Consider the following 19900-nt stretch of genomic DNA (forward strand, 5'->3'; position numbering starts at 1 on the left):
GGTCTTTCATATAGAGCAATGCTGCATTTCTAAGGCACTGAAGCTGACATTTTCTGTTCTGTGTTACGTATCTTGTGGATGTCAGGGTGTAACAGGCAAGGTGAAAATTAACTCAAGCCACACTGTGTCATCAAATGGTTCTTATTTTCTATTTTCAATCACTCTTCTCCTTCTACCTTATGCCAAATATTCCATTTCAGCTATTTACAAAAGTTGGGAACACAGTTATGAGAACCACATGAGAAAACAGAGGATAAGCAAAATTCCTCTTTAAAAAGCTAGGCCTTGGCAAGCTCCTATGTTGCTATGCTGCTACATACTATTCGGACTCATATGTCGTGTGTTAGGATGGTAATGAAGGTCAGTTGTTCACAAAATCTACTCTAGACTCGATTTTCTTATTAACATTCCAAGTTATAAGAAGCCTGTTAAAATACTATTGTTTCAAGCTAAAGGAATTTAACTCTTGTAGAGAATCTGACCAAAATGTTTCCTTGATCCAAACAGAGTCTCTTGTATAGTAAAATGTTACACATTGAATTGGTGCAAAGTACTTGTCTGTGAATTATTTCCTTCAGGATTGTCAGATTTATTATCCAGCCTTAAAAGGCTCTTATTTGATTTTTGTCTTGGATTCTTATTTCAGGGCTCAGGAATTGGTGACATCTTTGTCTTCAAGCACTTGCAGAAGCAATAAGAAATTTGTAAGGTCTAAGACAAACATGAAAGGGGAGAAAAAATATGTAAAATATCTTTGGATACACAAAGTACCCTTCATTGTATTCAGTTTTTGAAAATTATACTTTTTCTTCAAAAATTGAGATGATAAATTAATATATTTTATTATAATTTTACGGCCAGTGTTTGTTATTATTTTTTGATCAATGAAATTAGTGTTTCCTTAATATAGAACATACTTTTCTGTAGAAATTACATACTAAAAGAAAATATCAACTTTAAGAGTAGCAAGAATGAATAATTTTAGGTCATCTAGGAATCCTGTTCTGGAAAATATGTTTAACAGTACATGATAATTTAAATCTGGTAACGTTTTATATAATTACATTCAAACATGTGAAGAACAATTAAAAGGCGATTAACTCTGAGATTTTAAAATTTGACCCATGGTCCATATTCTCTGCTTAGAAAATTTTAATTCTTTAATTTATTTACTAATATGGTTTGGCTGTATCCCCACCAAAATCTCATCTTGAATTGTAGCTCCTATAATTCCCATGTATTGTGGGAAGGACCCGGTGGGAGATAATTGAATCATGGGGGCAATTTCTTCCATACTATTCTTGTGGTAGTGCATAAGTCTCATGAGATCTGATGGTTTATAAGAGGTTTCCCCTTTCACTTGGTACCGTGTAAGATGTGCCTTTCACCTTCTGCCATGATGGAGAGGAACTGTGAGTCCATTAAACCTATTTTTTTAAATAAATTATCCAGTCTCAGGTGTGTCTTTTTAAGAAGTGTGAGAATAGAGTAATACATTTACTTTGAGTCATTTTAGTTAAAAAATATAATCTAGTGTCTAGATTTCTTCCATTGTATTTGAGAATCAAATTCATCAAAGATATTTCAAGAATGTATTCATATGCTAAAACTTGATGTAAATAGTTTTTGAAAGGTGATTCAGAATGCTTCAGATTAATTGGTATTGACCCTTTACCTCTGTTACATCTATATTTTAAAAATTGCTTTAGAAAAAATTAAAGTGATTATTTTCTAATTGATACATTTGCTTAAGAAAGGTCAGAAGTTCTTATAAGGATTATTTTTATTTTTTAATTAAACTAAAACTCTTTGTGGTCCCTCTGGTCAAGGTATCATATTCTTATGATCATCTTTATTGCATTATTTTATGAATTTATTTTATGAAAATCCAACATATACTCTGTTTGTCTTAATGCAAATTTCATTCTATAGTAAAATTGTTAATGTATGTTTGACAATATATGCTTTGAAATAGCCAAATGAGAAGAGTAAAGACTATTGCTATAGAAAATAAGTCAGCCATCATGACTTGTGTTTTGGCAATGACTTAAAGACAGGCAGAGGACGTGGAGATCTTTATAGTGGAAAAAAGGGAAGGCATCACGTATGCACTGATTGGATGCTTTTGGCATGGGGAATTTAGGAGGTTTAACTAGAAACGAAGTATTCTGTGTGATTGCTTAGTGGTGTATGATTATCTGTTGACTTTGCAGACAAAAATTAGAAAAGCTGTCAGTTATTAATCAAATCCTAGCCATCCTGGCTTGACTGTTAGATAAACTATTCTTTAGCTTCCTGAATTGTCACTAGAGACCTTGGAAGCCACCCTGCTCAGAAGAACTGAGTTCTAATGGTGAAGAGACACACTAAGTAAAGTCTGTAACAAATTGTTTATGCAATGATAACTAATCAGTTTATCAAAAAGTTAAGGAGAGGAAAGATTATTTATAAATTTAAACATAAAACTTTTAAGTGTTATTTAATTCCTTCCTTCTGAGTTTAAAAGAAAAACTTAGTTATTCCATCAGTTTGATCTCTATTGATGAGACATTAGGGTTCATTTTGAACATTTATGTGGCTGTATTAAAAAGATATTTTTGAGTGTTACACAATTCCATTCCAAATTTCAGGTGTTTTAAATCATAAGAACCTCTATTTTGTCATATAAGTAGTCCAGGAACTGCAATTCTATGTTATTTTATTCAATGGATCAACAACATTGTCCAGAATCCAGGTGTTTCTGTCTTTCTCTTATGTCTTTCATAAGGAGTGTGGCAGATAGAGTAGATAGCTTACTCCATTTTCAAACACCGCTTACTGCTTTCCTCTACCATAGAGGCTGGAAAGAAAAAAATTATCTTCCCAGACTCTTTTCCTTTAAAAAGAGCCCCTGGGGAAAAACTTTTCCATGAAGTCCTTATGCCTTCCTCTTCCCTTCTTCTTCCTCTTGACTGTTTTGCCCATAGACATGTTGGCCAAGGCCATGATGTACAGCCATTCTGCACTAATAGGGATAATTAGAGAAACTTTCTTTTTAATATCCTTAGAGCTGCTATACAGAAGCCAGAAAATATCAACTTTCACGCTTTTTGTTGAGTAAGAAAAATAAAAATTTGTACCTGTTAAAACTCTCTTTCTGTTACTTACAATGACATGAAACAAAGACACAGTTTCTTTTTTTTACAGTATATCTCTGGTGAAAAAAAATGGCTGGTGCAGTTCCAGAATCACATACAGACATAACATTATTTAAGAAAGAAGATGGCATAAGCTTCTATGTGTTTCTCTTGTAGTGAAAAAAAAACCTCTCCCACAAAGCTTACCAGCAAAGTTTCTCCAAGGCTTCATTGACCAAGACTAGGTCACATGAAAATTTGTAAAATAACTGCCGACAAACAAAACAAAACAAAACAAAACTAATATGATTGGATTGAACCAATTACAATTTTTACTGGGGCTTGAAACAGCACCACCATTTTTGAGCTCATGGCCTTGGAAGAAATAGACAAAACAGCAACACTACTTCCGCTAGGAAGAAAGAAGAGAATACATATGGATAGGCAAACAGCACCGTTCTCCACGCTGATTTAGGATGTAAAATTTTTAACAATGGAATAATATAATTTTGATATGACCTAACATAGAGCTAAGGCCATAGGTAACTTGACATAATGAGAACACCTTGTTTAAAATACGAAGTTCTCATTCGTAAAAGATGTACATATATTGTTAAAAAATAAAAAAGAGAGATAAACTCTAATTGGATTGTTTTAATTATGACAGGATTCTTGGGAAATTTAACATTATTGAATGAATACAAAGAGTTTGTTTTCCCATTGTCGATTCCCTCTTACATGGAATTAGAGAAAGAAGGAGAAGAGGGGAGGAGTGGAGGAAGACAACCTCTCCTACTCCACTGCTACTGTAATAAATGTTATTGTATCTCTTACATTTTGATCTTCCTATTACGATTTCCTTTGAACAACAAAATAATGCTAAAAACCATATAGATAATCCACTAAATTGCAGTACCTCCAAGCTCTCTTCCAAAATAAAAGAAAATTAATCCATAAAAATAATCTGAATTCTTAGGATTAAATTTGTGATTTTTCCATTTTTATATCCATATATAAGGCTTCATAATCTTCTGAGCAAATTCATAAAATTTGCATGATTCTGAAGAACTATATTAGTACATGTGAGTTCCTGAATAAGGATTTCAAAATCAGGTACAAACTTTATCTAAATACATATATTATTAAAAATTTCATTAGTTTGCATTACAGAGGCAGAGCCTTCGACTAATGATCCTGGTAAGCTATCATTTTTATTTAATATTTTTTTTTATTTTAAAGGATAGTCTTCAACTTATCACTATATAAAACAGTTTTTTAGACGTTCCTCCAAAAACATGCAATTTTTTTCTTAAAACATTGACACCCAATGATACTAGTTACAGTGTAGTTTATGCCATTGGTCTTCCTGTGAAGTTTTATTCCTAATTTGTCCATTTAATCAGTTCTGCTCTTCAGAGTTATGCAAAAAAATCGCAATAGATGCTCAGAACATTAATGAATTCGACATTTGTCCAGGACAAATACAGTCAGGCAAAAAAATGATAAAAGCTTCCAGGCTTTGGTGTTTTATTAATAATAAAAATATTTATAATGAATGAATTTTCTCTAGACTTCTGTGCTTTGGAAATATATATATATATATATATATATATATATATATTTTATAATAAGTACAATCTATTTCATAAATAAATATAATATGTATTAGTTTATATGAACTTTAGAGATATCAAAAATAAATTACCAGATGCAGTGGTGCATGCCTGTAGTCCCAGCTACTCAGAAGGCTGAGGTGGAAGGATTCTTTGAGGCCCACCTGTGCAACACTGTGATTCTCCATCTCTTAAAGACATAAAATAAAGTCCTCTATTAGTAGAACCCTTGAAATTTATGCTAAATAGTTTTTTTAATAGAAATAACCTGAATTCAAAGAAATTTTATAATTTCCTTTTTTTTTTTTTTGAGGAAGAAAGAGAGAAAGAAAGAAAAAGAATAAAAAAAAAGAAAAAGAAAAAAAGAATAAAGGAAAGGAAGAAAGAGGAAGAGGAAGAGGGAGAGAGAACAGGGGTGTTGCTTTATTGCTAAATTTATGCTAAATAGTTAAAGGATGCAGTGACTTTCAAAAGCGAATGGATTCTAGGTCAAGGCCTAAAAAAGGCTTATAGCTTGCCTTCTTAGAAAGTGGTACATCATTGAGGAAGCTTTGGCTAGCTGCTTTGAATATATGATCACACAAAACAGACAAACCTAACATAGAGCTAAGGCCATAGGTAAGACAAACCATCCCTGCAGAAGCATCTTAGACCAGCTATCCTGCCAGCCAAAATCCAGATGATTACAGAAAAATCATCCACCTGAATTGCTGGCATACAGAATTCTCAGCCAATTAAATCTTTATTTTAAATATTGAAGTGGCTTGTTAAACAATAACAGGTAAATAAAAAATGTTATTAAAGACATTCAGTTCCATTCATAGTTTCCCTGGGCTGAGACTTCCATTCAATAATTATATTTTGTAAACCACAAACAAAAAAGTTATACTTACTAAATACTAACTATATGCCAGACACTAAAGATACAATTAAAGCAGCAAGATTCAAATTTTAATCAATGGATTCTGGGTAATTTTCTAACTTGCCTCCCTATTTTCTGCTATTTCATATCTTATGCATTAATGCCTTTGCAATGAGTAAATTGCCCTAAACACCATTTTCAAACAGCATTTGTGTGCCTGTGTGTGTGTGTTGATGTGTGTGTGTCTGCACACACACAAGCCAAGGATTCCCAGAAAAAAGTTATCCTTTCCAAACACTTCCCATAATCACAATCATGCAAAGAAAACTACCAACTCATTGCAATTTAAAATAACGAGAGACATAGTCAAGTCATAAATGAATTAATATGAGGACAATGAATAAATTTCCAGAAACAATCAACCAAACATTCATAGACTGACAATTAAACAAGGTCTAGGAGAATCCTTTGTCAGATGTAGAAAAGTAAGTGAGCCACTGTGGATCATGAAAAAACTCTTGTTCAAAGAAATGAAAAGTGAATGGACATAACATGTTTCAGGAAAAAGTATTCTACTTGAGAAGCATTAAAAAATAAGAATGATGAGTAAAGTTCAAAGAATGGATTTTCAAAAGTTATATTTGATGGTAGACTAGGTCAGACCAGGTAGAGAATGTGTCCTCTTTGAAGACCAATATAAGTATATGATTTTCCATACAAGAAAACAGGCTTAAATAATGTGAAAACTGGGTATTATATTTACCTAGCTAATAAGTGATAACAAAATAGCACTTTGAATATAAAATTCTACACATAATTTTATTGTATAGTATCATAAATTTTATCGTACTTTGGATTAAACTAATGTAGACCTTTAGTACTCAATTTTTAGGGGTCTTTTAGGCAAAGATGACACTATTTTTTTCAGTTTTTATTATTAAATACATATGTGTGTGTGTGTATATATATATATATATATATATATATATATTTGTAGTAGAGAGGAGGTCTCACTATATTGCTCAATCTGGTCTCAAACTACTAGATTCAAGCAATCCACCTGCCTCATCCTCCCAAAATGCTGAGTTTACAGGCATGAGCCACTGTGCCCAGCCAACACACTGCATTTTAACTGACTTTGGCTAAAAAACTAAAATGGCAAAACAATGCAAGGATACATCTGCCTTCCACTGAAAACATGAGCTCAAATGGTATCAACAGAATCTTTCTCTCTCTCCTGTCTCTTCTCTCCTCTCTCCCCTCTTAGCAGTCTGCTTCTATTCCATTCTCAAACAAACTTTCATATTATTGTTGCAATGTGGTTTTCTCTGACCTTCATGTTACATTTGTCTAGGTTCAAATCATTAAAAGAGTCCAAGAAAGCCCATGAGAACTCCTGAGAAGCAATCTGATTCCACTGGAGAAATATATTGACTGATCTGCTGGACTGGACCTGAAGCTGACACTTACAACTTGTCCTGTGGGTAGTATAAATGTGGGTTTGCCTTTCGCATGTAGAGGAGTTATAGAAGTAGAAAGAAATGCAGCAATGCCTATTGTCTGTTAGCAGGATCATCTATTGAAAACCACATTTTGAAGACGAAATTAAGATCTTGAATGTATAAGCTATAATAAGTCTCTACTATGGCAGAGAGAGAACGTGTCCTGATTCCTAGCTCAAGCAAATGTCTGTATGAAAAGCCTTTCTGTCCACAAAAAATTGAGCCTTGTTTAAGCACCATGTACTAGGCAGCACCTTAACTCTTTTCTGCTAGATAAACATAATTTTTTACAGCTTTTCATTCTAACTATATAAAAATACCATTTAATAAAAAGTTTCCTCCAAAAAATGTGTTAGTATTTAATGGGAAGTTTTTTAATAAAGCTGTGGCAAACGGAAAGGACAAGATCTAATGGTCCTCTGAGGTGATAATGGTAAGCATATGAGAGTTGCCGGTATTAAAATTTCTATATTGCGCTCATTCATAGATACTAGTATGTTTTTTTAAAAATCAGGTGAGAATAACAAGGTATCTAATAACTCTTTGTTATAGTTATCATTTCCTTCACTCACCTCAAAAGTATTTCTTTTCTTTTTTTTTTTTTTTTTTTTTTTTTAGTGCCTCCCGTTGTATCTGAAAAGGTCTCTAAAATGTCTCCCTTTTTTAACGGCAGAATACCAATTTCACGCTAAATGCATGAGAGCCTTCATTCCATGGGAGCACATATCTATTAATCTTTCTTTTTTCTTCCATCTTTCATTTTAAACAGTAGGTTTATTCTACATTAGATTTTCTTTCTAAAGCTTTATAGATTTATTCTTTAATTATATAAGTGTTTGTTATGCTTACAATTATATTTGATATTATATTTCTCTATCTGACTTAGAGAGACTGCTAATGAAGCAACTGTGTAGTAAAAAAAAATGTACAAATGGAAAGCAAAATTGTTTTCTGAACTCACTTGCATGTGACGGTGCTGAGAATGCACATTTTTGCATCTCCTAGCAATTTTTTAAGGCCCTCAATAATCATATATGTTTTATATTTAAGACGGTAGTCTAGGAAGACTGGGAGAGAAGATATACTACAATAATGGTCTCATTGTTACTCTACCTTTTCTGCCCTTTATTTCTGTTTTATACTAGAGAGCTCCATCAGCATTTTTGCAACTCGGTTCAGCTGAGAACTGAATTGCAGAGTGGCTGTGTAACAAGACAGTTGGCACTGTAGTCCTGAGTAAAGTGGAATGTGGCCCTCTCTTTTTGCTCCCTTAAGAGTCAGTGTGCAATACCCACACAGTAGTAGTCAGTCATTTTCCCTAAGAGGAAAGACAAACATAAATTTGTTCTGAGGTCCTAGTTATTGTAATAAAAAAATCTAATTTGCAAGGTGGAAGGCAGAGCAGAATTATTCAGGCATGGCTGAGTGAAAATGGAGAGAAAAGGTGATCTCTTTATTCCAAATTTGGAGCTTCTAAACTCTTTTTAGTCTACAAATACTGCAAATTCTTAAATATATTCACTTTGTCATGATTTCTATTTATTTTTAACACCTTGATTCAATCCTTTGCCCTCTACTGGATTAGGGAGAGAAACAGCTTGAAGCACTCAGAAAGAAAAATAGCTCTAGGAAGACAACGAGGCAACCATCAAAACAAAAAATATCTGCTTCCTTCATTACCTGCGGCACTCTCCCAATTGAAAACATGTCTTTTCAATCTTACTATCTGAGACACAGAGGTAGGCCTACTACAGCCAGCAGAACAAATGTTTCCTACAGCCCATTTTTGTTAATAAAGTTTTATTGAAACACGTCTACCATCAGCATCCATTGGTTTATGTATCAGCAATTGGCTGCTTTCATGCTCCATTGGCTGAGATGAATAGTTGTGACAGAGTCAGTTAAGACATGCAAAGCTGAAACAGTGACTATTCTTTTACAGAAGTTTTCAAACTGTTAGATCATTGATTATTACATTTGAACATAATTCACATAAATGCCACTATATACACAAATTTGTTTTAAAGAACCAAGCACATAAGCTACTTTATAAAGTCAAGAAATTCTTTGAATTTTAAATGCAGAAATTCTGGAAGAATTTCATCTGTAGAATTTATTGAACAAGACAGAATAATGTAAACATTCTGTAAACTGTGTAATACAAGAAACACACACATCATTTTATGGTTAAGGCTCTTCCATTAGCAGCAGTTTTATAAGTGTGCATCATTAGGTGATGGTCGCATGTGTTATAACACAAATAAATGTAATTATTCCCAATTCAACAGTAACCTGATAATGCTAGGATTCAGGACAAAGTTGTTTAAGATAGAACTCAATAACTAAACTCAGAAGTAACTGTCATTTCATTTAAAAATCATATAATTAACATAAATTTGATCAATCATCTATAATTTGTAAATCAAACTCGTGTTAACATTGTACTCATAGTAAAACATCTGGGAACGGAGGAAAGTCATAAAATGACAGAATACTTGAATGAGATCTTACAACAGCAAAAACAGTAAACAACCAAAACAAAACAAAGCAAACACAAAATAGGCAACTTACGAAGGATATAATTTCTCTAGCACTGTGTCACTTACCCTTAAGCCTTCCACACCCTAGACTGTACATTGAAACTCTCTCAACTACTGCCTTCTTCTTACCGTATGATTGTAACGTAGTATTTTAGCTGAAGACCTGGATCATAAACTGAAAAGAACAAGTTAACTTATCCTCCCCTAATACTCCCAAAATCACAAGACAAATAGTTTTTAATTTTCTTCTTGAAGAGTCCATTTTGACCAAACGTGATACTGTGTCAACTCCTTAACCTCCCTGTTTCAGTTCCTTCCTCAATAAAAATTTAATAAGTCGTGCTAATTCAAGAAATTGGTATAAGCATCAACCCAGAGTACCCTAGCAAAGTGTTTATAACATCTTCCCTGCTGTTCAACAATGATAATTGAAAGTATGATTAAATTCATTGTATTAAAGAAATACAAATATTAAGAGGCTTATTTTTCTTTTTGGCTATTCATCAACATATTTGCTACCTGTATTCAATTTTATTGCCAGTCTAAAAAATTACACAGATGTAGTAGCTTAACACCAATTTATTATCTCACAGTTCTGCTGTATAGGAGTCCTACCATCAAAGTGTCAATAGGGTTTCTTCTTCCATTTCAGTCTGGAGGCTCTTTGAAGATGGCTCATTTCCTTGCGGTTTCATAAAAAGGCCTTACATGCAAAGTGGCCTCTTAATGCAGAAGGAGTCAAGAAATCAAAAGAGGTGGACGAATCCAGCTTGTCATTATAGGGTGATTTTGTTGGGAAACTTACTGGACAGAAACATGAACTTAGGCTATTACAAGACAGATAGATCTCCACGCCATTACCCCTCAGATCCAAAGATTGTATGCTGTAGGGAAGGGGTGTACATGCTTCAGGGGGAATAAGTGAAAATTTGATCTAAGGGCAGGACTTATCGTAAGCATGTGCTCTCGTATAAGGAACAAAATATAATCTGGAAATTCCAGAGGCATTCCTAGAATTTAGGTTAATCAGAAGTATTATGAGAAATTAGCTTCCAAGATGGACTTGTCTTTTGGACAGGTCTCCACACTTGACTCTTGCTTCAATAGCCTATCTTCATGTCTTGGCTCACAGCTACTTCCTCCACTTTCAATGCCCATCATTCCAAACAACGCTTCTGTTATCATATCTCTGACTTTGATCCTTTTGCTTCCCTCTTACAATAGCTCTTGTGATTACATTTGACCCACCCAGATAATCCAGGATAATCCCTGTATCTCAAGATCCCAACTTAATCAAATCTGCAGAATTTCTGTTACCACGTGACATTCGCAAATCCTTGGGATTAGCATGAGGACATGTTGTGGAGGGGGGATTATTTCCTTAGCCACAATACTTTTCTGATTTTCAGACATAGTAATGATTATTCCTTATCCCCCAGGTCCTTCCTCCTGCCTCTCTCTGTTAGCCTCTGGGGTCCTGTTACAGACAGCAGTTTCTCTTACCTCAACCTTAGTAGGTTAATAGCTTAATTTTTCACTTTTTCTCACTTTTTGGTTCCCTTGCACTCCACAGTGGGTGGATTGACCACTTTTATTAAGTTTTGTTTTGTTGTTGTTACTGTTTTGGTTCTCATTATCATTGCCTTTTCCCTCTCCCCCATCTCTCTCTCCAGTTAACCAGTGAGCCATGCCTAATCTAGCCTCTTTCATATTGCTTAATGTTTTCTGTGCCTTTCTCTCTACCCTTTCTGGCATCTGTCATCACCTTAGGTCCAGCTTTCTGTACTTGTTATTAAGTGACTGTAACAACCCCATATAGGGTCAATTCCTTTTATTTATTTAAGACATGGTCTCCAACCTGCCCCCACCCTGCCACCCCCACTCTCCACAGGCTGAAGTGATCCTCACAACTCAGCTGGGACCACATGAGGGCTAAGCTTTGTATTTTAGTAGGGATGGAGTTTTGCCATGTTGGCCAGGCTGGTCTCCAACTTCTAGCCTCAAGTCAGCCGCCAGACTTGTCCTCTTAAAATGCTGAGATTACAAGCATGAGCCATCGTGCCTCGCCTGATTTTTTTTTCTCTCTGCATTCTAGTCTTTATAGCATAGTTATAGTGATTATTCATAAATGTAAATATGATCCTATCACTCCAATTCTTATAAACTTTCAATAGTTCTCTCTGGTCTCAATCCACTGTTTGAGCTCTTTGGCTTGGTGCCTCGGGTCCTTCTGAGTAAGTCGTGAGCCAGCTCTTTGGGATCATACTCTTGCCACTCCCCCTCACCCACAACCCACACATTCACTGTTCTATCCACACTGAACTTCATGTCATTCTTCCAGTGTGCCATGCCCTCTTCCTTCCAGGCTTCCTTCCTCACTTTATCTGAAATATCTTTCCTCTACCACCCTTTCATTTGGCTGGCTCAGACTCAACTGAGCTTTTCCTTGGAAAAGCCGTTCCAGACTTTTCTTGGTTTTGCTAGTTGACTCTCCTTTGTACTCCACTAGATCTCAGTACATAAATGTATCTTAACGTTATCTTTGCTTAGGAGACTTTTATTTGCAAGTAATACAAAGCCTGACACAAACTGACTTTAACAATGAGGCAGTGTGTTATATCACACAGCGACTAAGTATGCCATTATCAAGGTTCTGGTTTCCTCTCTGGGAAAGAATGTGTTTTTGCACATTTTGTTGTGTTGACTTTATTTTCTATATGCCAAATAAGCTAAGTTAACTGCAAAAAAATAATTGGAGCAAAATGTATCCTTATTCAATTCTAATGGGTGAAAGAGAAAGCATTTCCACAATTATTTTTATTGAACCAGCTGGACCAATCACCGCTGCCCTAAGAAAGCTGTAATCTCACAACTAGATTCATTCCTAAATCAGGAAAGAATAGGGTTACTTACCTCAACTTAGACCAAGTTCTCAATGGTAGCAATATTGGTGTATCAAACCAGATAATTCTTAGTGAATCGCAGGCTACCTAGCAACATCCTTGGCCTCTACTCACTAGATGGCATCCTCCAAGTTGTGACAATGAACAGTGTCTTCAGACATTGCCAAAGGTCTCCGGGAGGGCAAAACCAGTCCCATTTGTGAGCTACGGGCTTAGAATAATGAAGTCAGACTTCCAGAGCCCTGGCTTCATGAATAAGTTGAGGATAAAGAGAAGTGGGAGTCTATTTAGAAGAGAAAGGAAAGAATGGATGTCAGGTAAGCAATCTGCAGCATCCACTAACTGTATTGTGTTTACTTTCTCTTTGTCCTCCACTAGGAAGGACATTTCTGGAAGCTTTGTTTTGTTTCTTGTTTTTCTTATCTCTAGTAACTGGCATGTTCTGTGTTCTTAATACATTTTTATTAAATTGATATACGAATTATGCATTGGATAAGGGAGTTTATTAATGTTTTTTCACCTTTATCCACTAAGCGTTTAACATAGATTCTACGAGAATCCATGTTTGTGGTGGGAAAAATGCTTTCAGATTTGTAGGTAAAGAGAAAAAAAAACACGTTTTTTTTTGTTTGTTTGTTTGTTTTTCCATCTGCAGTGAAGATGGCAGAGCAATGAAGTAGAAGTTGCAAGGTGAAGGAGAGGTAAGGTTGCTACTGTTAAACATGGAAAACTTGCTGTCTAAATGAAGAAAGAAAGTAAAATTACCATGATAGATGCATAAATAAGAGAAAGCACCTGATCAGTCAAGCCACTTGCTGTTTGCTCTGAATAGAAAGCGTTAGTTGAAATTGTGCCTTGTAATACAATATGCCACTATTGAATATTTCCTCTGAACAATCCATCCTTAAATCATGTGCCCTAAGTCAAAGCTTGCCTGTATTTGGCACATTGGAATACATTACTAATTTATTCATTTAAATCTTGGACTTCATGTAAACATAATCAATAAACTATGAATCAGCTTTTCACTGGAGATTCACATGGATTTTTTTCATCACCCACTTGGTTTCTCTAGTAATAAGGTAATTAGTTTCCCAAACTCTCAGGTTGTCCGATTTAATTAAAAGGTTAGTACATGAAAAAGCAAACTATAATTTTATAATTATTTAATCTTATGCTACAAATATTAACTCTGCAGAAGTGTACAGAAAAATTTGAATGCATTGTAATTTCAAAGAACTTTATGTACATTAATGAGACGTTAAGACTAAATTATATTTTAATTTATTCTAATATTTGAATTTCACAAAATTCCGCAAAATGATGTAATTCCATTATTATTGACCAAGTTCCCCTCTTGAAACATGAAGACATGGTGACCTTCCTTCTAACTCTTTCTCTGGATCATTATTTAGGTGCCAAGCAATTTGTCACAGCCTGAGTTTCCACTTTCATTTAATAACTGAAACCTAAATGTTACCATCAAAAACCACTGGTCTGTTGCGCAGTGATCCACACAACAACAGTGAACTTATGTCTCCGTAAATTTGTTAGTCATCTATGAGGAAAAGCAATGCTGACCTCGTAATGTCAAATCCCATTTAGAGCTGGTGAATAGGTTGGATGAGGTACTTGATGTCTTTTGAGCTGTATTAAGAAATACACTTCAGTGTAGGAGGATGAAAGCCTTGGTAAATTAATGTGGAGATTGTGGCCTATCCAAATAATTTATAGTAGAATCCCATCTTCCAGAAGAAAAGAATGCAGTTAATAAAGGTTCTGACTCCAGTAAACAGTTTCAGGCAACACATGCTTTTCAGTAAGTACTTGAAGTATCAACAGTGACCTTCCACCTTCACAGCCTCCTACCTGTGTCTTTTTCCTACAATTTCATTAGTAAGAAGCTGTTCATTGCTTTTCCACAAGCAGAAATTTCAAGCTCATTGGAAGGGCATAACCTGGTTTTTAAGATTATTTTATATGTCTGGATTGACGAATTGGATTACAAAGGTACTTTTTAGCTACTTCCAGTCTCTTTTGGGTATTTTTTTTAAAGCTGCAATTATCAAATCAAAAGCAAATTACTTATGTAAAACTATTTTTTAGGCATTTTGACATTTTAATGCCAAAGAATCAAAGAATAAAATACAATTTCGCTTGAATTTCTTAATTGCCAGCTTTTTTTTTCTTTGAGTTTAGGTGAGTACATGCCCACTCCTTCTCCCAGGAGAGAGAGGCTATTTCCCCAAACTGGAATCACCATGTCTTCCAAAGCAGAAGTTTCAAGAGAGCAACATGACTTCATGGTGACCACACTGAACATATTTATGCAATGGTTACTTTAAAGAAAGAGTCAATAGCATGTATAAATATTGGTTGATTGGTTTTCTGTATTGACGATCTAAATTCAAAATTTCCATTGCCTTAAAGTGCTCATAATTTCTCCCTTGGATAATGGCAGTAATCTTTCTATTACTTCCTCCAAGCTTCATTTAAATTTTCTGTAGTTAATGTTGTGATGTGCAAATCAACTTCTATTACCTCTTGCTCAAAATCTTTCTGAGATTTGTCAATGGCTTCAATAGCTTTGGTTAATATTCAGACTGTTTATGAGGACAAAGGGGGCCCTTTCTGACATGAGGTCTGTTCCCTGCTCACCTCTTATCATCTGTCATCAGTGGGCAAACAAGCATTTTTCTTCCTCCTAATTTGCCATGCTCATCCATGCCCCTGCGCCTTTGTTCCCATTGTTCTGTCGGTCTAAATGACATTCTCTTAACTATTGTGCTGTAATAATTACTTCAAGTGTCCCTCCAAATCCCTACATGGGCCTCTCAGAGGTGCAAAACATTTACTGGGTACCCACAGTTCTTGTAATGTATTGTGAGGATTGACTTTGTGTTTCTTCTAGAGCATTAAGTCAATGAGCTCCTCAGGGGTCTGGCCATGTGTGGCGAATGCTGGGTAAGTGTTTCTTAAGTAAAGGAAACAACATACCGTGAGACAATGGTTTACTGTGAGATAATTCTTCTGTGTTCTCCTCGTGTGTCTTTCTTTTCCATGATGTTTCCCTAATCAGTGAGATGCCACACAATGTCATTTAGGAAATTTAGAGTTCTTATACAGTGGGAATGCTTATTTTAATGTTTATTTTTAACTTCAACATGAATTCTTACAAATAATGATCTAACATAACTGTTATAGGAGATATTTACACTGTAATTCCTTTATTGAATATAATAGAGGTTAGGATATTTTGATTTCCACATTTTTGGGTATTGTCATATGTATCATCTATTTCTTTTTATTGTCACACATCTTAGTGTGTGTTGTTTAAGGAGAATTATGATCTAAAATATTTTGTTCACATTTAGTTTTGTTGTATCTTTTTCTCCATTCTTTAAGCTTGTAAGAATGGTGTGCTTCTCATTTTAACTGGTGTAATTAATGCTTTTTTTTTTTTTTTTTTTTTTTTTTTTGGTGAAAGGCATTCATTTTTCCCTGTGACATAAACTTTTCTAGAGCTCCCAAGATTCTAGGGAGTCCAGCCAATGTCACACTGCTTCTTATAGTAGAAGCTGTGTTTGCTAAATAAATAAATATCAAACAAATAAAAAAGAAATGTTTGGAAGAAAGCCTGACAGAGTTTACACAAAAAATGGACTGGAAAGAGATGAGAGAAGGGGATAAACTGCATCGTTCCTAGACCCTGAGATGATAGCACGTAAGTAACCAGAGGTGGGATTGGAAGGTGCACAGAAAGGATTGATGGGTGTGCATGTTCTTATTTTGTTTATTTTTTTTGAGACAGAGTCTGGCTTTTTCACCCAGGCTGGAATGCGGTGGTGTGATCTTGGCTCACTGCAATCTGTGCCTCAGGGGCTCCAGTGGTTCTCCTGCCTCAGCCTCCTGAGTAGCTGGGATTACAGGTGCATGCCACCATGCCTGGCTAATTTTTTTCTATTTTTGGTGAAGATGGAGTTTCACTGTATTGGCCAGGTTAGACTGGAACTCCTGGCCTGAAGTGATTCACCCAGCTTGGCCTCCCAAAGTGCTGAGATAACATGCGTGAGCCACTGTACCCAGCCTCAGGAGTGATCTTTGAGGAACTTGGAGCTAGTGCTGGAAAGCGACTAGCTTGGAAAAGTCCAGTTGTAGTGGTGAGGGAAAAGGTGGTAGCACTGGAGAGACAGAAAGCGATTTTAAGATATCAGTAAATGTTGGAGTGAAGTACTGATAACAATCTACAACATAGAGGAAATTTGAAGACTTGTGCTCCGTAAAAGAAGCCAGAAAGACCATAAAATATTAATAATGTCCATAATCCTATGTTTATAAATAGGATTAATGTCCAGAATAGGCAAATCTACAGAGAGATTTTTGCCTAGTAACGGGTAAGAGGAAAACCCAGGGAAAATGGGGAGTGATGGATAATGGGTACAGTTTCTATTTTAGATACAAAATTAGACTGTGTTGATAATTGCACAACGCCGAATACATTAAAAATCTAAATTATGATTTTAATGAATAAATTTTATTCTAAGAAAATTATATTTCAAGAAATCCATTTTAAAAAGGATTAGCAAATGTTACACAATTGCTCTTCTCAATGGTCCCATTTTGTCCTCCCCGAGTTTTTCTCAGCTACCCGGTTTCATCCCCTTGAAAAGGAGGCAGGGAGAAATACTGACAGGAACTCTCTGAGCATCTTTTCCTGGAAATGACTGAAAATAATAAAATGTAACAATAGGGAATCATAAACACATCCCTTAACATGTGAGACTGGTAACATCTGACTGCACCCCTTTTATACTTTATTATCTAAGGAGAGATCTCAGAAAGAGATTCAGGGGGGTGTTTTGTATTTGATTTACTTGATTTCCCAGAATTTTAAAATTTGGGCATTTACAACTTCAATTATTACAGAAAGATTTCATGTTGGCAATTTAAGCACAAACACCATTAGAAAGTGTGGGCACACTTACTTTCATTACTTCAAAAAATAGGCTCAATAACTGATAACAAAGTGAACATTGGAGCACAGGCATTTATATCCTGTTTATCTCAAGCACAGAGCCAATCTGGAACTCTAATTCCTTTAGAAGATGATAAATGTTTTCTGCCAGTCTTTCCAACTGAACAAACTCTGTTTGATTGGTATTAATCACTTCTGGCAGGCGATGTTCAAGCCTGCTAGCTGCAATCTAGGTGAAAAGCTTGTCATCAGTATCACATAATGAAGTGAAAGACTAGGGGACAAAGAGAAGAAATATTTCCATTTACCTAGTCATCAGAGTAACTGTCAAGTTAAATAAGATATGAACTATCTGTTTTCAAATGAACAGTATAAAATGCCAATCTTCAATAAAATTAAATTTTCCTTCATTTTTTACTTAAAAATCAGAAATTAACCCAAATAATAATCTATGAATTGTTTATAGTAGAAGGAGATCCTTCATTCTCTTAAATTCTCTGACTTGAGAAATTTTTCTGAAATTATGCTTTGCCATAAGCAAGTCCACGTATATAAAGAACATGTGAACAAAAAGGCAGGACTCAGGGCTAGGGTAATCAGGAGAATAGAGTCTGAGGATTAAGGAAGATTTAAAAGTCTAACAAGTACATCCTATCTCAAAGAGTCTCATAGTTTGACTTTTTTCTCCCACTTTTCAATGTCATATTCCCTGAAAAGTCATCAGTTTAAAATTTCACATTGAAATTTCTCCAGGTCTCTTGGGTAGAACTCTGTTCCATTCCCTTCTTAAAGTGATTAAATCAGATTGTTATCCTCCTAATACCTAGGTAACAATAGCTAAACTGGGAGAATTAGTTTGTCTCCTGGAGCAAAACTCAGGCAGAAATTGTTTCCTTTTATTTTATAAATCTACTTAATTTTCTCTCACTTTGTGAGAAAATTTATATACATTATCCTTTAAGTTAATGATCCCTTTAAATTGTGTGTTAAAAGTGACTCTGTCAAGAAAAATAAATCACTCTTGTCCAAGTCTCCAGTCATATCCATGTTGTCATATTCAATGGTGATTTTTCTCAGTACCCATTTTAATGTATCAGTAGCATCCGAAAGAATTGTTCATCTTGAAATACTTTGTTCACAGGCCTTTGAGGTTATTCTATCTCTTAAGCTTCCTCCTAATTCAGTCTACATTGCTGCAAAGCTTTTATCCTTCTAACCTCTAAATGTTGTAGTTACCCAGGAATTAATTCATGGATTCTTATGCTCTCTACGTACATTTACATTTTTAGTTTATCTAAATTAGTTTTAACTAATCTGTAACTCAATCCTGTCCTAATCCCCATACATAAGACTGACATACCCGACTGCCTATTTAATAATTGAGATTGTAGAAACTTACTGACTTAAATACGCACATTTCCACTGGTATTTTGAGAGAGATGAAGAGTTCTTAAAAAGAAAGTGGTTTATTAATGTTGAATGTTCATCTCCACTATTTCAACGATTAATTATATTAATTATTGAGTTGCACCTTGACACTGTCACCCACATTTGCAAGTTAACCAAATTCAGTCTTTTTGAAGTCATTTATTTCAAAGTGAATGAGGAATCTAAAGTGAGCATCTATGGAGAAGGAACACACACTGTATTTTGAGAATAGGGCAGTAGATTCAGCAGTTAAATTCAACCTACTCTGAAGATAGCCCCAAGGTTACCCTTATAGCACCAACTGATTTTTAAATAAGTATCTGAAATTTTTAACGTTAAATGAGAAACTAAAAAAAAAAGTAAGAAGCTAAGAAACTAGACTTCACTTTTGGTAGGAAAGATAGCATTTGTTCTTTTGAGTATTCTACTTCTGTTTACATCTAACCTACTGCATTTCAACATGTCTAGATCAGTTTCGTGTGTTTGTATTATTTTCATTCTTGTTTCTTTTAAACTGAACTTTAAAATGGTACTATTGCTTTCAAACAGCTGATGTGATTATCCAAGGTTACAAAGTATTTGATGAGCATTTGATTATTTAGTAATTTAGGTTAAATTAAATATAATTGATTTGCTTGTTTTCTCTATTCATAGCCTTAGAAATACATCATTTAATTTTAAGAAGCAAGAGCTTTGTAAGATGTCTTTTTAAAGACGTGAACCTTGTATTTGGGGGCTCAAGTTAACCTGAGAGATTGCAACTGGCCTACTTCTTTAGGCAAAAATCTCTTGTACATTTTTTCCCCACAGGCAGTGCTTTTTATATGCCCAATTAATATTTATGGATTAATTAACTGATTTTAAAATATGTTAATTCAAGGTACTTACATAATAGTGCACTGCTTAAATTTTTATTTGCTGAAAGTTCACAAAGTATAAAACACAGCTGAAATTTTAACAA

General features: G+C 34.7%; 1 long non-coding RNA gene across 1 annotated transcript; it reads right to left on the reverse strand.

The window, feature by feature from the left end:
• Nucleotides 1-1176: 1176 nt before the first annotated feature.
• LOC116550709 lies at nucleotides 1177-18436 on the reverse strand. The gene is made up of 3 exons (XR_004268540.1): nucleotides 18425-18436; nucleotides 7348-7354; nucleotides 1177-1359 (listed from the first exon to the last, which is right to left on the reverse strand). It is a non-coding gene; the product is annotated as an uncharacterized LOC116550709 (long non-coding RNA).
• Nucleotides 18437-19900: the final 1464 nt, after the last annotated feature.

Source organism: Sapajus apella, unplaced genomic scaffold (genome assembly GCF_009761245.1).
Source record: "Sapajus apella isolate SASKATOON/1434 unplaced genomic scaffold, GSC_monkey_1.0 scaffold8, whole genome shotgun sequence".
Taxonomy (NCBI): Eukaryota; Metazoa; Chordata; class Mammalia; order Primates; family Cebidae; genus Sapajus; species Sapajus apella.